This window comes from Ceratotherium simum, chromosome 16 (genome assembly GCF_057802395.1).
Source record: "Ceratotherium simum simum isolate JZ-2026a chromosome 16, ASM5780239v1, whole genome shotgun sequence".
NCBI classification, from domain to species: Eukaryota; Metazoa; Chordata; class Mammalia; order Perissodactyla; family Rhinocerotidae; genus Ceratotherium; species Ceratotherium simum.
Window position 1 is genome coordinate 30,815,157 of NC_141915.1, and position 22,811 is coordinate 30,837,967.

The following is a 22,811-nucleotide window of genomic DNA, read 5'->3' on the forward strand; positions in this document are numbered from 1 at the left end:
ATTCATTTAATTCTCAAAACAGCCTTATGAAGTAGAGGCTATTACAACACCCCACTTTACAGATGAGAATGTGAGGCACATACAGGGTAGGTAACAATGTCACACAGTTAGGGAGCCCAGGCAGTTGAATGCCTCTCTTACTAGACTTGAAGCAATAGCAACTTTAAAATAGGAACTTCCTCTCTCTCTCTCTCTCCCTCTCTCTCCGTCTCTCTTTCTCTCTCTCACACCCCCCCCCTACAGGATTTAAAACCCTATCTTACTGGTTCTTCCAAATGCAATTATAATACCACTTACATTGAAGAGCAAGAAATTGGGGTTGGAATGTTCTGGTAAGTCTCTTCAGAAAGGAGTTTTGGTGCTCAAGTCCCTCCGGGGGGAGAGGTGTCCCCCACCAAACATTCTCTCAGCACCTGGTGGAGGACAGGCCACCCAGGAGTCACTTTATTTAAGAAGGAGGCTTGGTTGAACTCTTCCTTTCCTGGCTCTTCCCAATGGCTTTCCCCAGGGCTGGTGTCCGTTTATCCTCCACAACATGGCTTTCTCATGATGAGACTGATGACGTCCTCAGCTGCCAGTAACGGAAAACCCAAATCAGAGCAGCTTCCACAAAGAAGGCTTTTTTAGTTTTCTGGTCTCACTTGATGAGTGTCTGGAGGAAGGCAGTCCAGCTCTGGCCCAGCGACCCAGTGTTGTCAACTACTCAAGCTCTTCTCCCAGTCCTGCCATCTTAGCTTGTTGACGTGTCGCCTTGTGGTTTTAAAATGGTGTCTACACCCCCAGGCATTTTGTTTGTCTTCCAGGAAGAAGGGGAGGGGCTTTGTCTTTATTTGTGGGAAAGGAAGCCGTCTCCAGGAGAGTTCTTGCAGTTATTTAGCCAGAATTGGGTCACATGTCTATACACTTGGGCCAATTACTGGCCAAGGGTAATGAGATGACCACGACTGGTTTAGACCTGTAATGATGCATCCCTTGGGCCTGGGGAAGGTATTTCTCCTCCCCAAGGTCAAGGGATCCCTGACTACTACGTGAACAAGAACAAAATCGGGCAGTATGGATGGTGGGTGGGTAGGCAGCGCCAGTGTCTGTCCCATATCTTTGTATCCTTGTTCTCCTCCAACAATCTCTTCCCTAATCCACCTCCCACTCTCCTCTACTTAGGCTCCGGAAAAGAGGGTGCAGGACCTGCATTCCCATCAGCGGTGCAGCCCACCGGCATGTGAGTACCATGAAGGGAGGGCCCAGCTCTGCTGCGCTCCGACGTTATCCTCAGAGTGTGTCACATGCCTGATGTGCTGCAGGCACTCAGTGAATATCGGAGTGGATGGATGAATGAACGCTGGCCAGGAGCCCATGTGCCTTGGCCATTCTCTCAGTAATCAACACGGGAAGATAGGGCCTCCTGCGGCCACTGGCCTGTGTGTGTGTGCAGGCAGTGTGTGTGTGTGCGCGAGTGTGCGAGTGTGTGCGTGCATGCACAATTGCTGCTCCTACCTGCCTCAGATTGAATTACTTCTAAACTGGCCTATGCCAGCCTGGCAGAGTCTGCGTTTCAGCACAACAGTTCCCACAATTTCCTAAATTCTTCTGTTTTGGCAAAATCCAAAAATAAAATAAAGCTCCCTCCCACCCTCCATCTTCCGCTCAGCCTGTCACTGGAGCCGGTGCCCTGTTGGAGCACTGGGTTCCGGATGTTTGGGTTGTATCTCCAGAGCCTGCTAATCTGCCTTTCCTCCCTCCACGTTCTCCTGCCCTGGACTCGGCCTTCCTCCTGGCCTCTCCCTGGAGCCCGGTGTGCAGGACCGGGCTTAGGGCCCCCAGGGCTCTCAGGGCCTCTGTTCTGCATGGACTCTCTCCCATTCTGCAGTCTGGGCTTCTCCATCCAGGACATCTGTTGATGTAATTTTTTTGACAAAGGAATTGAGAGCACTTTCCCTTTGTTTTCAAAAGTCCCATTGACCCTGAGATGGATGCTACTAAAATGTTTCCAGCCTCTGCACTTTTAGTAAGCGGTGTGTGGTTGGCTAATTTCATTTAACTTAATTCTTAGACACCAGGATATGCAAACTATTTTCCTATTATCTCACATGTGTCTAGGATTTCATGCAACTGAATTTGTGAGCTCCTTATTTATCAAATTACTGTTATTATTTTTATTATTTTATTTATCAATAACATTATCGAATTTCTTCTAATGTTGACTAGGTAGAATAGCAGGTGTTATTGTTTTTAATATAACTGAGGCTCAGAGAGCTTAAGGGAGAGGCTCAAGGTCACACAGCATGTCAGTAGCAGAGCCAAGGCTTGAACTGAATCTCAGCCTGACAGGTTTTCCATTACACTATCCTACTTTTCACATTATTTTCTCCATGAATGTGCAGTGGATCTAGGCACAGAACCCAGTCTCTCTCCAGGAAGTTTCCACCCCTCTCCCAGCCTCTAAAAATGTTAGTCAGGCAGGGTATGTTCTCCAGCCAATGCCGTGGTGACAGATGTCATGTGGATGGGCCCCTATGAGAAAGAGCATCTGGATCTTGGATCCTGGCATAGGCGGTGGCCTGGAACTCCCTCCTCACCCCCCACCTCCGCAGCCCATGCCTCCTCTGTGTTAATTAAAGCGATCCCTTTCTCAATGCCTGCTTCTTTTCAAATGCACAAGCAAAAACCAAGTACAGCACTCTACTGCTAGGAAGGAAAGAGCAAAAGGCGGAGAGTTGAGAGAACAGGGTCCAAGACCTGGCATGGCCACTCACTAGATGTTGGGTTTTCTCACATCCCTTAATCTTTCAAGATCTCAATGTTCTCTTCTGTATAATGGGTGTAGGGGGGTGTTGGACTAGATAGCCTCCGGGATCCCTTCTATCCCTAATATGCTATGATATGTCTTCGTGATGCTATTTAATGTAGAAGTGGCACAGATATACATGGAATTAGGAGCAGAACATTATATATGCTGTTTGTTTCCGTGTAGTTTGGAAACCTGGAAACCCAGAAGGAGTGTATTAGGTGCATCCTGTGTGTATGAGCCACAGCAGCGTTGTTAGAGAGTGAAAACTAAGAGAACTTCCAGTCATGGAGTGCTAACAATGTGCTGGGCGCATCACACTCCTTTGCCTTATTTCATCCTTACAGTAACCTCTTGTGGTGGAACTTGATCCTGGCTCTCTAACTCCTCATTTCATGTTCTTTCTATAATGCCACACTGCTGTTAATGGCATCCTCCATTTATTGAGCATTTATGGTGTGTCAGATACCACTCCAAGTAATTTAAATATACTATTTAATTGAATCCTCATAATAATCCTAAGGAAGTTAATAATATATCATCACTCTATGCTATGGAAATGGAGGCACAGAAAAATGAAGTGACTTGCCCAAGGTCGCACAGTTAATGAGTGGTAGAGCCTGAATCTTCACCCAGTTCTGCTCTATTGCAACACTCCTGCTCTCAACCACTGGGTTATGTTGCTTCCACTTTGCCTTGCTGATTGCTAATGCCCTCAGCAGGTTGTCTGCTATGTACTTGCCCAGAGTTTTTCAAAGTATACTCTGAAGACCAATTGCATCAGAATCTCCTGGTGCTCTTATTAAAGTTGCAGATTCCTAAACTTCTCTCCAGACCTCCTGAAGCTGACTCTCTGGGGGTGGGAGCTGGTACTGTATATTATCAATCTCTCCAGTGAGTCTTATGCCCGTTAAAATTTGAGAACCACTCAACTAGGGAATGCATAGGTCTTACTCTCATTAAACGGACTTTTCCATGAGCATAGGTGATCCAGGGTATGGTGAAAGTTTCCAGCAGGGAGCTAAGCATTACTATTACCTTACGAGACACCTATGAAATATAGGTACTTTGCAGTAGTTTTCTGGTTATGGGCTATATTTGTGTTTTAATATGAAGTAAAGCCCAGTGTTTCAGTTAACGAAGACTGGATTATGCTGCAGCTACAAACAACCCCCAAATATCAGTTGTTTAAAACAAAAAAGATTTATTTCTCTCTCATACTGCATGTCCACTGTAGGTCTGTAGGGTGAGAGATGAGGGGCTGTACTAATTTATTATCTCATAGTTTCTGTGGGCGAGGAATTCAGGAATGACTTAGCTGGGTAATCCTGGCCCAGGGTTTCTCATGAGGTTGCTGTCAGGATATCAGCAGGAGATGCAATCATCTGAAGGCTTGACCGGGGCTGGAATATACACTTCCAAAATGGCCCACTCACATGAGTGTTGGCAGGAGGCCTTGGTTCCTTAACATGTGGGCGTCTCCATGGGTTGCCCGAGTGTCCTCGTGACATCCTATCCAGTTTCCCTCAGAGCAAAGGATCTAAAGGGGCATGAGCAAGCAGGACATGACCCAGTATTCAAAGTTGTACACCATCACTTCTACTTTATTCCATCCATTAAAATTGAGTTACTAAGTCCAACCTACACTCAAGGGGAGGGAAATTAATTTCTAATTCTTGAAGGGAAAAAATCTCTGGACATTTAAAAACCAAAACAGTTCACTCTCTGGCCACAAACTATTTATATTCCTTCCACGTGCAAAATACACACACTCCCGTCCAAAGCCCACAAGGTATCATTTCATCAGAGCATCAGTTTGAATTCTAGAATTTTGTCATCTAAACCAGGAGCTGATGAGGATCCCCAGGTGTAATTCCTTAAATTCAGCTCCTTAAGTGTAGAGCCTCTCAAATAAGAGTGTGTGAATACACACACTCAACGTACAGTGGTGGGATAGGCGTAGGATAACCACTGCAGACATTTTTGTTCAAAAATTAGGAAAATAGGAGGCACAAAGGACTCAATGGTCCACGGCAGGTCTGACATATAGATGGACAAGTGTTGGAAGTTCTTTGATTAAGACTTGACCTTACTCCTGACTGGGAATAATTCTCCATGGCTCTTTGCCTTGCCTTCTGAGGTCTTGGTTCTTCCTCTGAATCATCCTTCCTTTTCCATAAAAGTTAGTCTTGCTTGCAGCTGTGTAGTTTTCTCACCCTGTTTCATGCCAGAATTTGGAGGGAGAGATTCAAAGATCATTTTCATTTTGTGCTGTTTCTGTCCCTTTCAGTCCAAGCCGATTGTGTTTCTGCAATTATAGTTTTCTTAAAAACTTTCTGAGTCTCCTGAGAATAATATTGGGTTCACCCTATTAGAAAAAGGCCACACCCAGAAATCTCTTTGAGATAAGCCTGTGGGCTTCTGCTGAAATGGCTAGGGACAACATCCTTAAGCTTCTTAGAAACTGTATGGTTTAATTGAGAGTATCTGCGACGCACATGCTTAAACTTTTTAGAAGGATTTTTGTCTGATTGAACAGTCCCCTGAGATACCACCTTAGAGATTTCCGAGGTCTGAAAAAGGGCTTTATTGCCACTCCCTTGGCTTCATCTTCTGCTTGTTTTCCTTGCAGTGCCCTGAAATTGATCATTGTATGGAAGACATTTTTAAATTTTAGCATTGTTTGCCATCTTGAGAGGTTGAAAAACTTCAAGGCTATCATGTCCTGGTTCTTCGATGCCTAATAGTCCTTCTTTTAGCCTATCTGTCTCCTCTCACATCCTGTTATAAGCAACCGGAAGAAACCACGTGGCACCTTTAACACATAGCTTAGAAATCTCCTTAGCTGGATCCAATTCACTAGGTACATTTTCTTTCCACATAACTACAAGTGACAGTGTTGCTATACTTTCTGCTACTATATAACAAGGATCCCCCTTTCCTCCACTTTACAATAAGATTTTTCTCACTGTCCTTTACGCCATCATCTGCAGCCTCCTCAAAGATCATCATGCATCTGGAAACAGTTTTGTGAAAGCTCTTCAAGTTTTCACTAACACTCTCCTCAATCCTTCTACCTTCTGCTTACTGCTTGATTCTAAAGCCTCTCCTACATTTTTAGATATTTATTATGGCAACATCACTTCTAGTACCAAAATCTGTTAGTTATCTTTTGCTGTATAACAAATTACCCCAAAACTTCACAGTTTAAAACAACATTTTTAGCTCACTAGTTACCGAGGGTCAGGAATCCAGAAATGGCTTAGCTGGATGGTTCTGGCTCAGGGCCTATCATGAGGTTGCAGTCTGTCAGTGCTGGAGGAATACTTCCAAGATGACTCATTTACACAGCTCTTGGTTGGAGGCTTCATTTCTTCGCCACATGGACTTCTCTCTAGGGCTTTGAAAGTGTCCTCGTAATGTGGCAGGTGGCTTCCCCCAGATTGAGTGATTCAGAGAGAGAGCAGAGAGGAAATGGCAGTGCCTTTTAGCCTTGGAAATGGCATGCCATACTTTTGCCACATTCTTTTGCCCATACAGGCTATTCCTGATACAATGTGGGAGGGGACTACTCAAAGGCATGAATACTAGGAGGTGGGGGATCATTGGGAGCCATCTTGAAGCTGGCCACCACACACCTCCATTGAATCATCTCTCTGGGTATGCAAAATATGCTGTGTGTTGCACTATGAGAAGGGGAGGGACATCTACTTTTGTTATGCTTTGTAGCAGAAGCCCTGATTTCATATACAACTTCAGCAACATTAGTTCTTTTTATTTTTACTCAGTCTGTCATTTTCTAGGACCTAGGCATGAGACTATGAGGGAGGCTGGCCAGGAGACAAATCTAAGAGGTAGATGCTATGCTAGTCAGCACCACCCTTCCTCTGAGCATGAGGATTTGTTTAGGCTCTGCTCTTCTGCCCAACTCCCTGTTGTCTTAGGGTGTCCCCTTCAGCTTCTCATGTGAATAAATAGACTCTTGGTGGGACTCCAGAACATCTTGGAGACATGTCCGAGTCCCTAGCTAACAGGCATAGCTTAGGCTCAGCAGGGACTTTGCCAAAAAGGTCAAGAATCAGGATAGCCTATGAAGGTGACCTAGGAGAGAAAGAGAAGCAGAAACTGCCCTGGAAATGCTGAGAAGCTGAATGACGAATCCATGACTCGTCAGCTGACAGGGGCTCTGAGGTACCTCCCATGGGTACAGAAGCCATGACACCCACAGTTAGCCAAAAAGTATCCACCCTGGCAGCAGCACAGAGTTTGACAGGATTCTCTGGGCTGCCCCATACTGATCCCCTGCACCTGAATCCAGTCCCTGGGTCCTCACTCCTTTGCAACCTCCTCCTCCAGACTTAAGATTTCTGCTTTCTTTCCCAGCCCAACTATCTCTTTCTGGAATGATCCTAGGTACTCTTTGTGAATGAATACACCTGTTAATGACCCTGTGGTCCATCTTTGGTGCTGTTTTTTTTGGATCTTGACCAATTTTAATATCTACCACGATGGAATTTGATTGTACTCTACCGTTCAGCCTCAGATTGCCTTTCTACCAGTGCCTGTATAGCATCAAAAAGGATAATTCCAGAGGTTCTGAAGAAATCCCAACTCAAGACTCACCCACCACTGCACTAACAGGTATAAGCGAGGAGAAGGAGTCTACTCATCTCTCCAAGGAAGGAGAGATGACCACTGTTCTCCTGAGATGTGATATGGAATTTTCTGAGTAGAGCTGACATGTCTTAATTGGAAAGTATTCTATCTAGGACGCGTGTACCAGGTGTGATGAAGAACCTGCTGACAGCCATCAGAACTACCAGTCACCACCTGCTTTTACTGGATATTACTGATGGAGTGAGCAGATGTCTGGCCACCATAACCCTATTTGGATTTTTAATATTGTAGATAAGAAATTGAACAACTAGAAGGCATAGGAGGCGTATTCATCTCTATTTCTCTTATTTTCTTTTTCTCTCCTGAAATTAGGGCTTTTAACTAGAAGGAATCAAGGCCATTTACAGTTAGTGAAATGAAACAGGATTTGGTGTCTGGGCCAATGGCTTCTGATAACAGAAGGATGATCTGGGGTGGCATGCCTGTCATAAAAACCAAGAAGAAAATATATGAAGGAGACTTGCCTACCTGATCAAAGTACTTTAAACTGAGGGAGAAAAGCAAACTCAGATAAAATGATATAAATTATATGAATGAGTGAAAAATTCTTACGTCTTCAACTGGAAGTCATCTTGAGAAAGGAATTGTTTATTCAAGAAAACGCCTAGATAAGCAGTTGGGATGAAGGTAGGACTCTGTAGAAATAAGAAAGCATGACTCAAAGGGAAAAAAAGAATCAGCTAAAACTTCCGTATGTTAGTAAAGAACAGAAATTTGGGGTAAGTGGGAAGGAGTTGGAAAGAGAGTAGAAGGTAGAGGGAAGACAAGGTAAAGCATCACGGCAGGGTAGATGAAGGAGGGAGGCTCCATGTTCATTTGGAGCAGTGTTTCTGCTGTGATCATAAAGGCATTTTGTGAGTGCTTTCTTGTAGAAACCAAGGATAAGAACTTGGCTTTAGACCTGGGTTAATATGATGTGGCAAGGGAGGATGCAAACAAGAAGGTAGGATGATCTACAGGCTGAATGTATGAGACATGGGCCAAAGCTCAGAGCCAGGCTCTCAGGCAAAGGTAATCAAAAGCAGAGGTGCAAACAGGGAAGCAGAGATGCTCAGGAGCCTGTGTGCTAACACATGGAGTAGAGAAACAAGGCGAACTTGACGCGTAACGTGAAGAGGCAAATATGATTTCAGAGAGTTGGACTCCTGGTGGGATGGTGCTTGTCTGGCAATGGACACGTGCGGCTGGTTTAAAAGAGAGCGAGTTCTAACAAAGGCGGGGGGGAGTGTGAATACAAGGAGTGTGAAAATTGGTTAACTTGAGGGTGGACAGAGTAGAAAATTTGGGTGATGAAAAGAGAAAAGTGATAATGATTTCTGCTAATATTTATTGCATTTTTTCTGTTGGTAGGTACCCTCAAAGTACTTTGCATGCAGTATCTCATTTAATTTTCACTACAACCTTAAAAGGCAAGATTATTATTACTCTCATATCATGGATGAGGAAAACAATGATCAGAAAGGTCAAGCAAGTTGTCCAAGGCCACCCAGATAGAAAATGGAGTGGGAATCCAGATCAAGAAGTCTACAGAGTCTAGGCTTTCATGGACGTTTGACTAACGACGTTTGGACTAACAGAAGATATAGCTGGTTTTTAAAAGAGTTCTGATTCTCTAGCACAGACACAAGGCAAAGAAATCATGAATACCGCCAACTTTCCAGTCATCTGCTAGGGGTGGGGGTCTTATTTTCTTAAAAGTTCAATGTTTGGCAAAAGCCTTTTCATTTTGCATAGCAAATAACATCTCCAAAAAGACAAAGGAGACAAGAATGATAACTGTCCCTTTGTGTTTTGTACATGGAGGGATGAACTTGCTGTGTCTACGGAAATTACAGGAACCTTGGGAGACAAAGATGATGTCATGGTGGAGGTTGTGGTAGTGAAGGAGGGCATTGGCCATGGTTAAACATGTGCCCCAGACATTGGGAAGGTAAACGTATTAGTCCAGGCAGTTTCACTGGCAATTGAAGGAAGGGAATTGAATTGGCCCTGGTGACTGGGAAAGCCCTGGGTAATTGGCTTCAGGCCTTGCTGTAGTCAGGAGCTCAAACAAGGCAATTAGGGCTACTTTTATCTCTCTTGCCTCATCCCTGGGTTCTGTGTTTTGGCATCTGCAGACAGGTGGGAAGGCAGCTGCCTATAATTTCAGATTTATGCCTTCCCAGTTTAGCTACCCAGACGGAAAACTGTCCTTTATCACTCTCAACCTAAGCCAGATCTCTCATTGGCCTTGCTGGGTCTCATGCCTACCTCTGGACTAATCACTATGGCAAGATGGATCACATACCATGGCTGACCCAGCCTGGGTCACTGTTTCACCCAGCGATGGTGGTTGGGTTGGGGATGGTGGGTGAGGAGCAGTTCTACAAAGGAAATAGGGTCTCTGGGATAACATAGAGATATCCATCATAACATGTTTTAAATGTTCATAGAGAAGTCTGGTCCAGTAGCCAATGACCTCGTAAAGGAAGATAGAATGTTCCCAGAAAAGACATTGTAACACTACAGTCAGAACTGATCCCAGTGAGGAGAAAAAGGGGGGAGAAAAGTGACTTAGAGCCACACAGGTTGCTCTATGGTGAGCTCTGACTTTAAAAAGATATATGGGGGCCAGCATGGTGGCATAGTGATTAAGTTCACGTACTCTGCTTTGGCGGCCCGGGGTTCACAGGTTTGGATCCTGTGCGCAGACTTACACAATGCTTATCAAGCCATGCTGGGGCAGGCATCCCACATATAAAGTAGAGAGAGATGGGCACAGATGTTAGCCCAGGGCCAATATTCCTCAGCAAAAAGAGGAGGATTGGCAACGGAGGTTAGCTCAGGGCTAATCTTCCTCACCAAAAAACAAACAAACAAAAAGATATAATACAGCCAGCAGGACCCTGAGGATGAGCACCAAAGAGTAGAATGGGCCTGTGAGAATAGTGACAGTGAGGCTAAGGCTCCGATTTAAAAAGGGAGACATTCTGAGGACAATAAAAGGTCTTTGGGCTCTGTTTAGTGAAAGAAAAACAGCGTAAGTGTAGACCCATTGCTTGGGCAAAAGGAAATAACATTACATAAAAAGATGAGAAAGTAAAATAGAAGTTGAAAATATAATTTTTCCATCAAGGATGTCAAACCAGAAAGGGAAGAACAAACAATATACAGAGGTTTGAAGCCCGTGGCGGGACAGCGACAGCCCATCCAGTGGTCACTTCCTCCCTCCTTGTTGGCAGATGGCTGATTTTTTTAAGTGTCAACACCCCTCCACCATGTCTGAAGGATAAATTTTGAGTAGTCCAATACAATCATTGTGGTTCCATTCTCCTCATCACTGATTGGTTTAAGGATGGGCAAGAGACTTAATTCTGACAAATGAGATGTGAGGACTGGTCTGCCAGAGTTTCTGAAAATGTGTCCTTGCTTCTAAAAAGAGATATATGGAACAAACAGTCCTTTTACTGCTGGACATCGTTGTGTTTGCATGGGATTGTGACCATGAGGGAATTAAATTGACAGCCTGAGGATGGCAGAGTAGAAGGGTAGAGAGGTATCCTTGAAGATGTAATCAAACTACTGAAGGAACCAATCCTGAAGTCCCCCTACCTAGCACTTCTCATTTTATGAGACAATTAATTTTCCTTAAGCCAGTTGAACCTGGAGTTTCTGCTCCCTGCAGCTCAAGGCGTCCTGACTGCCTCAGAGCTCAAGAAAGATGAGGAGATTAGATAGGAAAGGAAGGGAGCAAGAAGTTCATTCAAAAGGGTCCAAGTATCTGACCCCATGACTCACATCCCGAGGTGTGGAAAGAACTTTCCGGTGGGATTGGGGAGCCACTGTCAGTAACTTTTAAGTAATTGTGGAGAATAGAAGGTGGTGCCAGAATCAGGAACTAGGCAGAGATTATCCTGATTTTCATAAAGGGGAAAAAAGATTGTTTCTGGAAACTCCAGACAAGTGAGTTTGAGGTAGATCCTTGACAACAGGGAAGCAGAATGGATTAAGAAGCAGATGGTGGGTGAGCATTTAGGAAGGAATGCGGTGGTCAGTTGAAAGCAAAATGACTTCACTGAGCACAAGTTATTCTAAACTAACCTCATTTCCTCTCTTGATAAGGTTACTATGTTTGTGAATCAGGTGTATGCCATAAACATTGCAGGTCTCGATTTCAGCTTAGGGTTAGCAGTTCCTCTCATGGTTTCCTTGTGGCTAAGATGGTGAAATGTGGGTTGGATGAGAGCAGTGGTTTTATGTATTTGCAGCTGGCTCAACAGCTGAATCCAAAGAGTGTTGACTATTGGACGGATGTCACAGCCCATGTGCTGAACTCAGTCAAGGTGGTGGGGAGAGAAATCACACATTGCCGTGGGCTTGGCTGGGAGGGAAAGTCTGACACTGTGGGTGAGACAGCACTGGGATGGGCAGGACAAGTGCCAGCAAATCCTGAGCCTGTTGCCCAGAGACCCTGGGTGAAGCTGAGAGGTTTAGGTGGATACAGAATAGGACAGAAATGAAAAGAGGGTCATCAGGAAGACCTAGAGAGGTGGATGTAGACAAAGAAGTAGGTTTCAGGAGGGAGGAACAAGAAGGCAGAAGCAGGTAGGGAGGCAGAGGGAGAGTGAGGCAGTCCCATGGGTGAGTGTGTATAGAACCCTGCTCCGTGCTCCGTCTCCTCACTTCTTGGAGGGGCCATGTCCAACTCAGGACAATGGAAGCCAACCTTCAGAGAGGTTTCTATAGTGCCAAGGGCTCTACCCTTGATCCTATCTGATTTATCACTAGATGAAAACTCAGGAGGCATACTGATCAAAGGTGTAGATGTCACAAATCTGGGAGGGAGAGTTAATACCAGAGGTGACAGAATGAGGACCCACAGTGATCCTGACAGGTTGGAATGCTGGGTCAAAAACAATAAGATACAATTTAACAGGCCTAAATGTAACGTCTGGAATTTATGTGCAAAAAACAAATTTTGAGTGGGGGAGATTGCCTTGGCAGGAAATGATGTACAAAATATCTGAGGCTTTTAAATGACCATCGGTTCAGAATAAGCCAGCAGTGTGATGCGATTGCTAACAATCCAAAACAACTTGAGATAGAAGAACTAACAGAAATCCAAAACTCTTGGGAAGGAGTGGTCTCATTACATTCGTGGTCAGATGGTATCTGGGGTATCGTGTTCAATTTTGGGCACCAGATTTTGAGAAGGGCATTGATAAATTAGAGTGTGCTTAGGGACGGGCTGTTTAAGATGGAGAATGTTCCAGAAATATTTGATGTGAGGAGAGGTTGAAGGATCAGAGAACATTCTGCCTAGAGAAGCAAAAACAAGAGGATTTGTGAGAGAGATGCATGTCACTGAGGAAGAAGTTGGTCCTTTCTCTGAGATAGGACTAAAACGAAGGGCAGAAGATATAGGGAAGCCAATTTACATATGTATAAAGAAAAATTTTCTGATCATTATAATCAAGAGAAATAATGACAGTTGTATACCACTCACAAATTTCAAAAACATGAGCTCGTTTGTGAGGTGAGCCCTTGTTTCCGTGTCATAGAAAGGTAATTGTTTGAAACGATCAATGAATTGTATACTGATGTATTCCCAGTGCCTAGAACACTCCCTGATAAATATCTGTTGAATGAGTGAGATATTAGAGGGGCCGAATGCCTTTCCTGAGGTCACACAGATGGATTCCCGACTCTATGACGTGCCTTGGAGCAATTCTTGGATGCCATAGGCTGTCCTAGGAAGTTGAGGTGCTCTTGTCAGCAGAGACCACATGAACATCGGCAGACTTGCACTAGAGGGCTTTCTGGCATGGGGTGGTGCGGGGGACCAGAGGACCTCAAAATCCCTTCCAATTCAAAGGTTTCACCTAGAATATTCCTAATCCAAAGAACTTGCCATTTGAGAACACATGCAGGCTGTGGAATCTGTCTTCACACACACCCCGCCAGCCGCTGCGGTTGATGGTATCTTCCCCTGGAATCTTCTCAGTGCTCTCCCTATAGATCCCCATCTTGGGCACGGGTGTGTATAGCTAGTGTTTCTATATCCAGACGCCCAGGGTAAATTTACACATTTAAAGGCTCAGAGAAGATGGAATTTCAGCTCAGTGAACTGCCTGAGGTATGCTTTCGATTTCTGCCCTAATTGCCAACTTGTATAAAAAGTGTGAATCTTCTTTCCTGCTTTGCTCCGGGAGGAAACTCCTTTTCTGCAGAAGGGGTCTTTGCAGAAATTGAGGCAAGTGATCATCTTAACTGAATTCAAATACGGGCTCTTTCTATAGAGACCCCCAGGATAGGCCAAGGAAGGTGTTTTTCTTCTTCCTTTCCGTGTAAATTATGATATGCCTAGAAGGTCCTCATCCCCTTTTATTGTGGTGGGGATGAGGTGACTGGACTGAGGGTCATAAAAGGGACAATATCAGCTTACGTTCGTGTAACGTTCTTCTTTCTCCTCCAAGAAAAGTGGAAAAGAAGTCTCCGGTTAATTGAGGGTCTTGGTTAACCTTCCGATTGGCGGAGGCTTTGCTGCCTGTCTTCTAGCCGGGTGCACTAGGTGGTGTCCACCATCTCCACTAGGTGGAGAAAAAGAGCGGTTACGAAATGTACAAAGCCCCAAATCAAAAACACAGTCCAAAGAGTAAAATCCAATTCTAAATGGAACTCGAAAACTTGAGAAGTAATTTAAGGGAACCACATTAAATACTAGAATGTTTAATGGGGCCCATGTGTCCTGAGCAGAGAAAGAGAGTGCGAGAAATGGAACAGAGGAAATCAAGGAGACAATATGTCTGTGCGACTTGTTCTAATTAGGGGCACAGCGCTGCTGAGGATCATTCATTATAATTTGGTTAAATCTTCAGCGTGGCCAGGGCACCTCTGCTGAGTGGTGTAAAACAAAGGCTCCGTCGTAAACGAGGTAAGCGTCTCTCCGTTGGAGGTTAACACCAGTCACTCGGGAGGGCCGGGGCTGTACATCACTCTCCTGCCAGCTCTTCTTTATGACTCCAGCACTGGGCTCCAGCTAGCAGATGTCTGCAAATTTCGGGGAGGAGAGGGGAGGGGAGCAGGGGGAAGGAGGGGGCCCCCGGCGCTCATTGTCTCCAACTTGTCTGTCGCTTAATTCAGTATCTCTGTCTGCCGCTGGAGCGGGATGGGAAGAGTTCAAAGGAAGAAATCAAAACAATCCATAGATCAGAGCTTGGGAGTGATCTGTGTGGCACCCAGAAATCACTGGCACTCCTCCGGCTCTGCTTTGAAATGTGGAGGCCGGCAATGATTTAGTGGGCCCCGCTGGCGCTCCCACCAGCAGCACGTGGAGCGCTTACTGGGGGGTTATTTTTAAAAAAGGAGAAGGTAGCCAGAGGTTTGAAGGGGTGTGGGTGGTGTGGGGTCAGGTTCAGGTTTGTCCCAGGCCAGAGGCATTTTTAGTTCCGAGCTAAAGGTGACGTGGGGGTGATGAGGAGGACCTGAGATGAGGTTGACACCTCCACCCCCAAACACACATGCTTTCAGTTGTGGACTGCAGCCCAGTCCATTGGGCATGGGTGCATCGCCCAGGCCTCCTGCCAAGCTCTCCAACTTGGGAGGGGGCCATTTGTTTGCTTCATGGTCTTCCCTTGAACCCCACTGCCCAGCCAACCAGCTGGCTGGCTGTGGCATGGACAGGGCCTCTGCTAGCCTGTAGGGCATCTTTTTTTTTTTTTTTTTTTTAAATTTTTTGTTTATTGCAGTAACATTGGTTTATAACATTGTAAAAATTTCAGGTGTACATCATTGTACTTCTATTTCTGCATAGATTACATCATGTTCACCACCAAAATACTAATTACAACCCATCACCACACACATGTACCCAATTATCCCTTTCACCCTCCTCCCTCCCCCCTTCCCCTCTGGTAACCACCAATCCAATCTCTGTCCCTATGTGTCTGTTTATTGTTGTTATTATCTACTACTTAATGAAGGAAATCATACGGTATTTGACCTTCTCCCTCTGACTTATTTCACTTTGCATCATGCCCTCAATGTCCATTCATGTTGTCACAAATGGCTGGATTTCATCGTTTCTTATTGCTGAGTAGTATTCCATTGTGTATATATACCACAGCTTTTTTATCCATTCGTCCCTTGATGGGCACTTAGGTTGCTTCCAAGTCTTGGCTATCGTGAATAAGGCTGCAATGAACACAGGGGTGCATGTACCTTTGCAAATTGGTGTTTTCAAGTTCTTTGGATAAATACCCAACAGTGGAATAGCTGGATCATATGGTAGTTCTAGCGTTGATTTTTTGAGGAATCTCCATACTGTTTTCCATAGTGGCTGCACCAGTTTGCACTCCCACCAGCAGTGTATGAGAGTTCCCTTCTCTCCACAACCTCTCCAACACATGTTGTTTCCTGTCTTGTTAATTATAGCCATTCTGACGGGCGTGAGGTGATATCTCATTGTAGTTTTGATTTGCATTTCCCTGATAGTTAGTGATTTTGAACATCTTTTCATGTGTCTTTTGGCCATCTGTATATCTTCTTTGGAGAAATGTCTGTTCAGGTCTTTTGCCCATTTTTTAATTGGGTTGGTAGTTTTTTTGTTGTTGAGATGCATGAGTTCTTTATATATTTTGGAGATTAAGCCCTGTAGGGCATCTTTAAGAGCAAGGTGCTCCCTGGAGATACAGGCAGAGCTTGGCCAGGCCGATGGTGCTTTCTCTGACCTGACACAGCTTTGAGCTACGCTTGTCAATGAAAATGTGGTTGAATTTCTTCCCCTGCTTGACCCTCACACCAGACGTCTTTGTGCAAAATGCCAACGGTACATCCTTTGGCATCAATCTGGGCATAGACAGACCACTAGTCTAGCGCCTTATCCAGCCACGCTTGTGCGGTTAAGGCTCCGATTAATTCTACAAACTAACATTCCCGGGTGTTAGGCCCTCCGTTGGTCATTGGCTGAGCCTGTCTCATTCTGGAGAGGAAGAACTGCATTTCCTGGCTTCACCTCCACCCTCAGGTGGTCCACGTGCAATTGGATGCTATTGGCCAGCCAGGGGACCAAGGCAGAGAGTGGATGAGTCGCAGTGACCTGCCAGGGACTAGTAAGCAACAAAAGCACAATAACTCCTAAAGGTCGAGTAAATGCTTCCCTCTATGTTTCTAACCCACCCCCCTCAGCTGGGCTGGGGCTGGTGCCTGTGCTCTGTGTTGTGTATTTTTCTGTTCACTTGTTCGACGCCTCCACTAGACTGTTAACTCTGCAAAGGCAGGGGCTGTGTAGCTCATGTTCACTTTTATACCCCAGCACCCTACACAGTGCCAGATTCAATACGTCCTTGTCTCTTTACCTACAAAGAAAAGCACGTTCTACTGCCCTGGCTCCAATTTAGCTGAATAATTGTCATTTAATTCGTTGATCATTCATTGAGTGTCTGCTATGCTGGCACTGTGTTATGCTAGGGATATAAAGATGATTAAAATCAGTGCCTGACCCTAAAGAATTCACACTCAAGTGTAAAGTGAGGTGAGCGCTGTGTGGGGAGAACAGACAAGGACACTGCTAAGTTGCGAAGTGCTAAGTCCAAGAATGCTTATGCACTAGCCACAGTGGGGTCTCAAACAAGGGGGCATCCAGTTTGAGGCAGCCCTAGCAGCAGCCCTGAAAGGTCTCTGGATCTGTCTGATCCAGGGTTCAAGCATGGAGAGGCAGGCTGCCTCGAAAATTCTGCTGAATGTCATGCATGCAGCAATCGGACCAATGCTGAAGACCCAAATGCCCTGATAGGATAGGACTCGTCTGCTTTCTCTGAAGACTCTCAGAGGTTCTTCTCTGTTAACCAAACCCAAAAGCTACTCTGGTTCTTGAAAGGCAACACCAGGGCATAAACCACTGGGTGAGGATTAGCTAGAAAGCCTGATTCCCAGACATCTTTGGGCGGGAATAGGGTAAGTGTTTTCCTGCTACCCCAGTTGAAATTGTTAACAGAAAGACCTTAACTGTCCCATCTTTCACAACTCTAAGGCCTTCAGTTGGTCCTATCTTTGGCTTCTGCTAAAGGAATGAACATGAGAAAAAAGGAACGAACAAGCAGTATATGCTCCCATCAACTGCACACAGAACTGCAGAGGGCCCAAGCAACAAAAGTCTTCTCTTCCACCAAGTGAAGGGGTTTAAAGAGACAAGGTGGGGTCAATCAGGAGGTTTTCATGGAGGAAGTAAGTGCTGACCTGTGCCTTGATTGAAAATGTTCTCGCTGTGGTGAGACAGGGCAGCACATTGTGGGGGTCTCGTAGCCTGAACCCTCTCTCCCAGCACATGATATACACACTCACACAGAGCCTTTACCAATTCACATGCTGGTTGCAAGTCATTAAGATCGGCCCTCACCTGCTCTGACTTCATTTCTCACACCTTAGGGTGTAGGGATTCATCCCATGTCTTCTAATATTTACATAGCCCCTAGTAGGCACAGTGCTGGGCGTGAAGGAAACAGACAGGAGAAGGATGTGGTGTCTACCCTGTACAAACCCATAGACCCAGGAATGAGACAGTTACATCAACAGATACTCAAGAACTTTCACACATTTGCCTTTTATTTGCTGCATCTCGTGGTGAATTTCTCAAGGATGTATAGGGCTTAGGAGCGTTGAGAGCAGCAGCTGCAAAGTCAGGCTATCTGGGTTCATATCCCAGCATCACCTTTTGTTGCTGAATGAGCTTGGGCAATACACATTCATCTTCCTAAGCCTTGGTTCCTTCAATCATAAATTGGGGCAAATAATTATGTCCTCCTCAAAGGGTTGATATGAGCATTCAATGAGATAAAGCATGAAAGACACCTAGTACGCCATAAATGCTCAATAACTGTTAGCAAATATTATTATTTTTCTGTTTGTTCTATTCCTCTTTTGCAGCACATCCAAAAATTCTCTGAATTAAATGTCAGAGGGTTGATTTCAGAAACAAAGATTAGTTTGGAAAGGCACAAAGAGTACTGTAATTCTTGTAGCACTTAGAAATTGTACTACAAAATCTAGCTCCACAATTGCATAGTAGTTCTAAAAACATTTATTGAGCACCTACTCAGGTCCTATGCTAAATAATGGAGATAGAGAGACAGGAAAACCCCCAAACATGTGGTCGTTTGCTCTTAGGGAACTCAACATTCAGATGGGGAGGGACATGAACAAACAGATTTAATGTCCTGCAGTAGCTGCGATGAAGGAGATCCATGTAGCAATGGAGGGAGTGACCAGACTGCTGGAGTGGGTCAGAGGGGCTTCCTCGTGCAAGAGCTATTGAGCTGCATCCTGAAGATTGAAGAGGAGGAGTTGGGTTGTTTTATGCCCCAACTCGTTCATAGGATTGGAAGCTCCTACTTCTTGTGCCTGTCTCCCAGCTCTGCCAGCCAGGAGGCAGTGCACGGTAGTGTAAAGATCCAAGAAAGCTGGATTCTATTTCAAGCTCTGATAGTGACTGGTTGTGTGGCTTTGAGCACTGCCAGTTACACATGCCCTTAAGTTGTCCTGCCATAGGGATGAGGGAGCTGGGGTATTTATACACCAGCTCCTGTTCGTCATTGGTTGAGAGCTGTTGGGGTGAGGTGCAGTGGGTAGGGTAATTAAATTCTATGCCATACACACAGAATGATGTTCCGTGTTGATGGGGGCACTGACAGCTTCTGCTACAATTAGAAACTGTGGTACATACAATGAACGAAAGGAGCATGTTGATGAGAGGGGAAAAATCTTCGTAAATGCTCAAATCCTATCCAAGGGTAAGAAATTCTTACTATCACCAAAATATGTATTCTTGACTTTCTTTGAGAGCTCCTTGGTGTAAGTGGACTGTTTGTTTAGACCAGTGGTTCTTAACTTAGAGTGACCTTTCCTCCAGGGAACAATTGGCAATTTCTGGAGACTGTCATGACTTGTGAGGGGTGGGGGTAAGGCTGCTACTGGTATTTAGTGTGTAGAGGCCAAGGATGCTGCTAAACATCCTACAAATGCACAGGACAGCGCCCACAGCAAAGAATGATCTGCCTCAAATGTCAGTAGTGGCCAAGACCTACCCTAGACCTCTAGTTTTCCAGGTGTAACTTATTTTGGTCAACCTGGCAGAGAGGAGTGAGGCCTGTAACGATGTACTCCTGAGAGAGAGAGAGAGAGAGAGAGAGAGAGAGAGAGAGAGAGAGAGAGAGAGATTAGAGAGTTATCCATCTCTGGGTGGAGGAGGAAGGGTACATTTCTATTCCTGAGGCAGCCCGCAGTATCCCATGATCTTACTGTAAGAAACGTGTCACCATCTGGAGGAGGAATTGAGTTTCCACTTTTTCTTTGTCACCCGGGACATGTGATTACTGAATGAGCTTGTGATCTGCAGTGACTCTGGGGGAAGGGAAGGGTGCATGTTTACCCACTGAGCCAAAGGGCCGTGAAACTGTTTTATGGTCCCTCTTTCAGAGTTTGCTGGTAAAGGGGAGATTTGCTGGCAGTTTCTCTGGGTTCTTCCTGGATGGAGTGGGTTGACACTGGTGTGGGAGTGAAAGCTGCAAGTCGTTGGGTATAGAGGAGCCATTCAATAAGTGCCCCCAAAGCTCCCAGGGGAAGACAGAACAGGCCCTGGGGCTGTTTCCTGGGACCGAATCCCTGTGTCCCCAGTTAGTCACTGTGTGACCTTGGGAAAGTTACTTCATTTCTCTAAACTGCGGTTTGTCCTTGTCTGTAAAATAGTGGGAATCATGGGATTACTGTTGTGTGTTAGAGGAGATAATCCATTTTGTGTGCGTGGTGTCTAGGATACATATGTGCTAGCTGCTAGCATCTCGGCAAAGTTGAAGCTTGGTATGAGCTCATCACAAAAGAAATTGTCATTATACCTAGTTTTTGGTGGTTATGCTGAGGTCCTATGGTTGTCAAGGAACATGGCATAAGATCTGAAAGTAGAATGGTCTTTCCTATTCTATCTTTTGCAAATATCTGGCTGTCAAGGGATCTTGAGAAGAGTTAGCGATTCCTCATCAATAGAATACAGAGGAAACGATGCTGCGAGGCTGGGTTGTAAAGGCAACGTGGCTTTGCCTGGCTCTCTCTCTTGGGATGCTCCCTCTTGGAATCCAGTCGCCATGCTGTGAGGAAGCCCAGGCCTCATCTCAGGATTTCTCAGACTTTTCAACCAAAGAACCAAAAGGCAAAAGCTTGAAACAGGACTCCCTGGGGGGCGGGGGGAGTGGCGGTGGTAAGCAGTAGTGCAAAGATCTCACCACAAACACATGAAGTATCTTTGAAGTCTCCTTTATTTACTTAAAAATTAGAGTGGCGTTTTCACCTGACTCAACAATAAATCTCTTTTAATATAAAAATAATTTTTAAGTGACACACCGTCAAGTAATTACTCTTGGTTTACTGGCAGGTACTTCGGGGCCACAGGCACCCCAGTTTGAGAAGCAGGGTACGCTGCACGTATCCTATTTCCAGCTTTACTTTTTCTCTCCATCTTCCTCTTTATTTTCTCTAGATTGCTCTTTTTTTCTCCCCTGTCCCTGGCAGCACCAGGGCATCGTTGGATGCTGCTTAACGGTGCTGGTGGCATTCAGGGCTGAAGAGAGAAGTCGCCGACGCCACTCAGGAGTGACATCCTCCTTGAGCCTCACTCATTCGTCGCTTGGCTCTGATGCTGCGCCGTGGGCATGCCGTGATGAACAAGTCAGACGAGTGCTGCCCTCACTGAGCTGCCACTGAGGGGAGAGGGTGGATGGCTATTAGTCAAGTAATTACAGTAACACCAGAGGAGAGTTATGAGAGGGAAGTAAGGCATGCAAAGAAAACATAAAACAGAGATAACTAACATCATCTAAGAGTCAAGGAAGGCTGCCCTGGAAAGTGCCTTCTAAACTGAGAGCTGCAGGTTGAGGAGAAAGAGGGAGAATGTTTGGGGTAGAGGGACTAGTATGAACGAGGGCTGTGTAAGCGAGAACAGGGACCATTTAATGAAGTGAAGGAAGCTCAGCCTTGTCTTGATATGAGAGGGAGAGTGGCTAGAGATGGAGCTGGACACCCAGGCAGGTGGGACCTCACAGCCCTTCATAAATCAGGGTAAGGAGTTGGGCTTTCTTCTGTGGCCATGAGAAGTCATTGGAGGGAGTGTGTGCATGTGAGTGTGTGTGTGTGTGTGTGTGTTTGTGTGTGTGTATGAGAAAGAGGGAGAGAGAGAGAGAGAGAGAGAGAGAGAGAACAGGGAGGTGCTCTCCCAGTGGCTGCCCGTTGAGCTCTGTGGAATAAGCTGGAAACTCCTGACCAGAGGGAACATAATGAAAAAATAAAGAGGCTGATATTTCATCATCGTTGCAGAATGCAATTAAGGACAACACAGACCCCTAATGCGTCAGAGAACAAATGTAGATGAATCAGAAGGGATGTGTGGAAAACATCATGGTTTGGGGCAAGAGGGTTAATGTTCTTTGGAAGATTCCTGCAGTGAACTGGATAACTTATTTAGCGTTTGACCATTAGGTGGCCTTGGGCACGGACTCCTCAGAACTGCCCAGGTCCCCCTTACCAATCTCTGGAACCATGGCAGAGTGAAGAAATGTGGGCTAATGATACCAGGTCCATAATGAACTAATTCAGACCAAAGGGTTACCTTTCTAAGCCTGGGGGGCTTACCCATCACCAAATGTTAAGCAGAGGAAAGTGGCAGGGGATAAAGTGCAGGGAGAAGGGTTGGAGGGCGCGGGGAGAAAGGATTTCCCCTCTGCAAAGGCCAGGTGGTTGCTGGGCTGAAGCATGTGCAGGGCTCGCCAATCACCCACGTGGCCATCTGCCCCCAGCCCCAAATCTGGTCCGCTCCTCTCTCTGAGGTTCCCAGGGGTAGACCTTCTGGATGTGTTAGCTATAGAAGATGGGTAGCCCTCTACAACCTAAGAGGAGAACCCTAGCTAAGCCGGTGTCAGGAATCGGTTTATCTACTAATCTATTAGCACTACTCTTTTCTTGCAAAAGACAGAGCTATGATAGATTGAGATGGGGGCGGGTAAGTTTTCACTGAGGAAGCAAGTTAGAAAGGATCTACAGCATGAGGTCGTGCCAGGGAGCCTTGCCATGGGAGCCTTGAGTAATCCTGAAAGGCACTAAGGAAAGGTTCATTCATTCAAAAAATGTATCAAGTACTATGGCAGATGGCATTCTCCAAAAATGGACACAGCAATATTTTCAGGCACACATACTCTTCCAGAACATTTCACTTCCCATCAAAAGGCAGAGTCTATTTCCCCTAGCCTTGAGCCTTTGTGAGTGTTTAATTAATAGAATGCAAACGAAGTAATGCTGCGAGGTTAGGTCATAAAAGGCAACATGGCTCTGC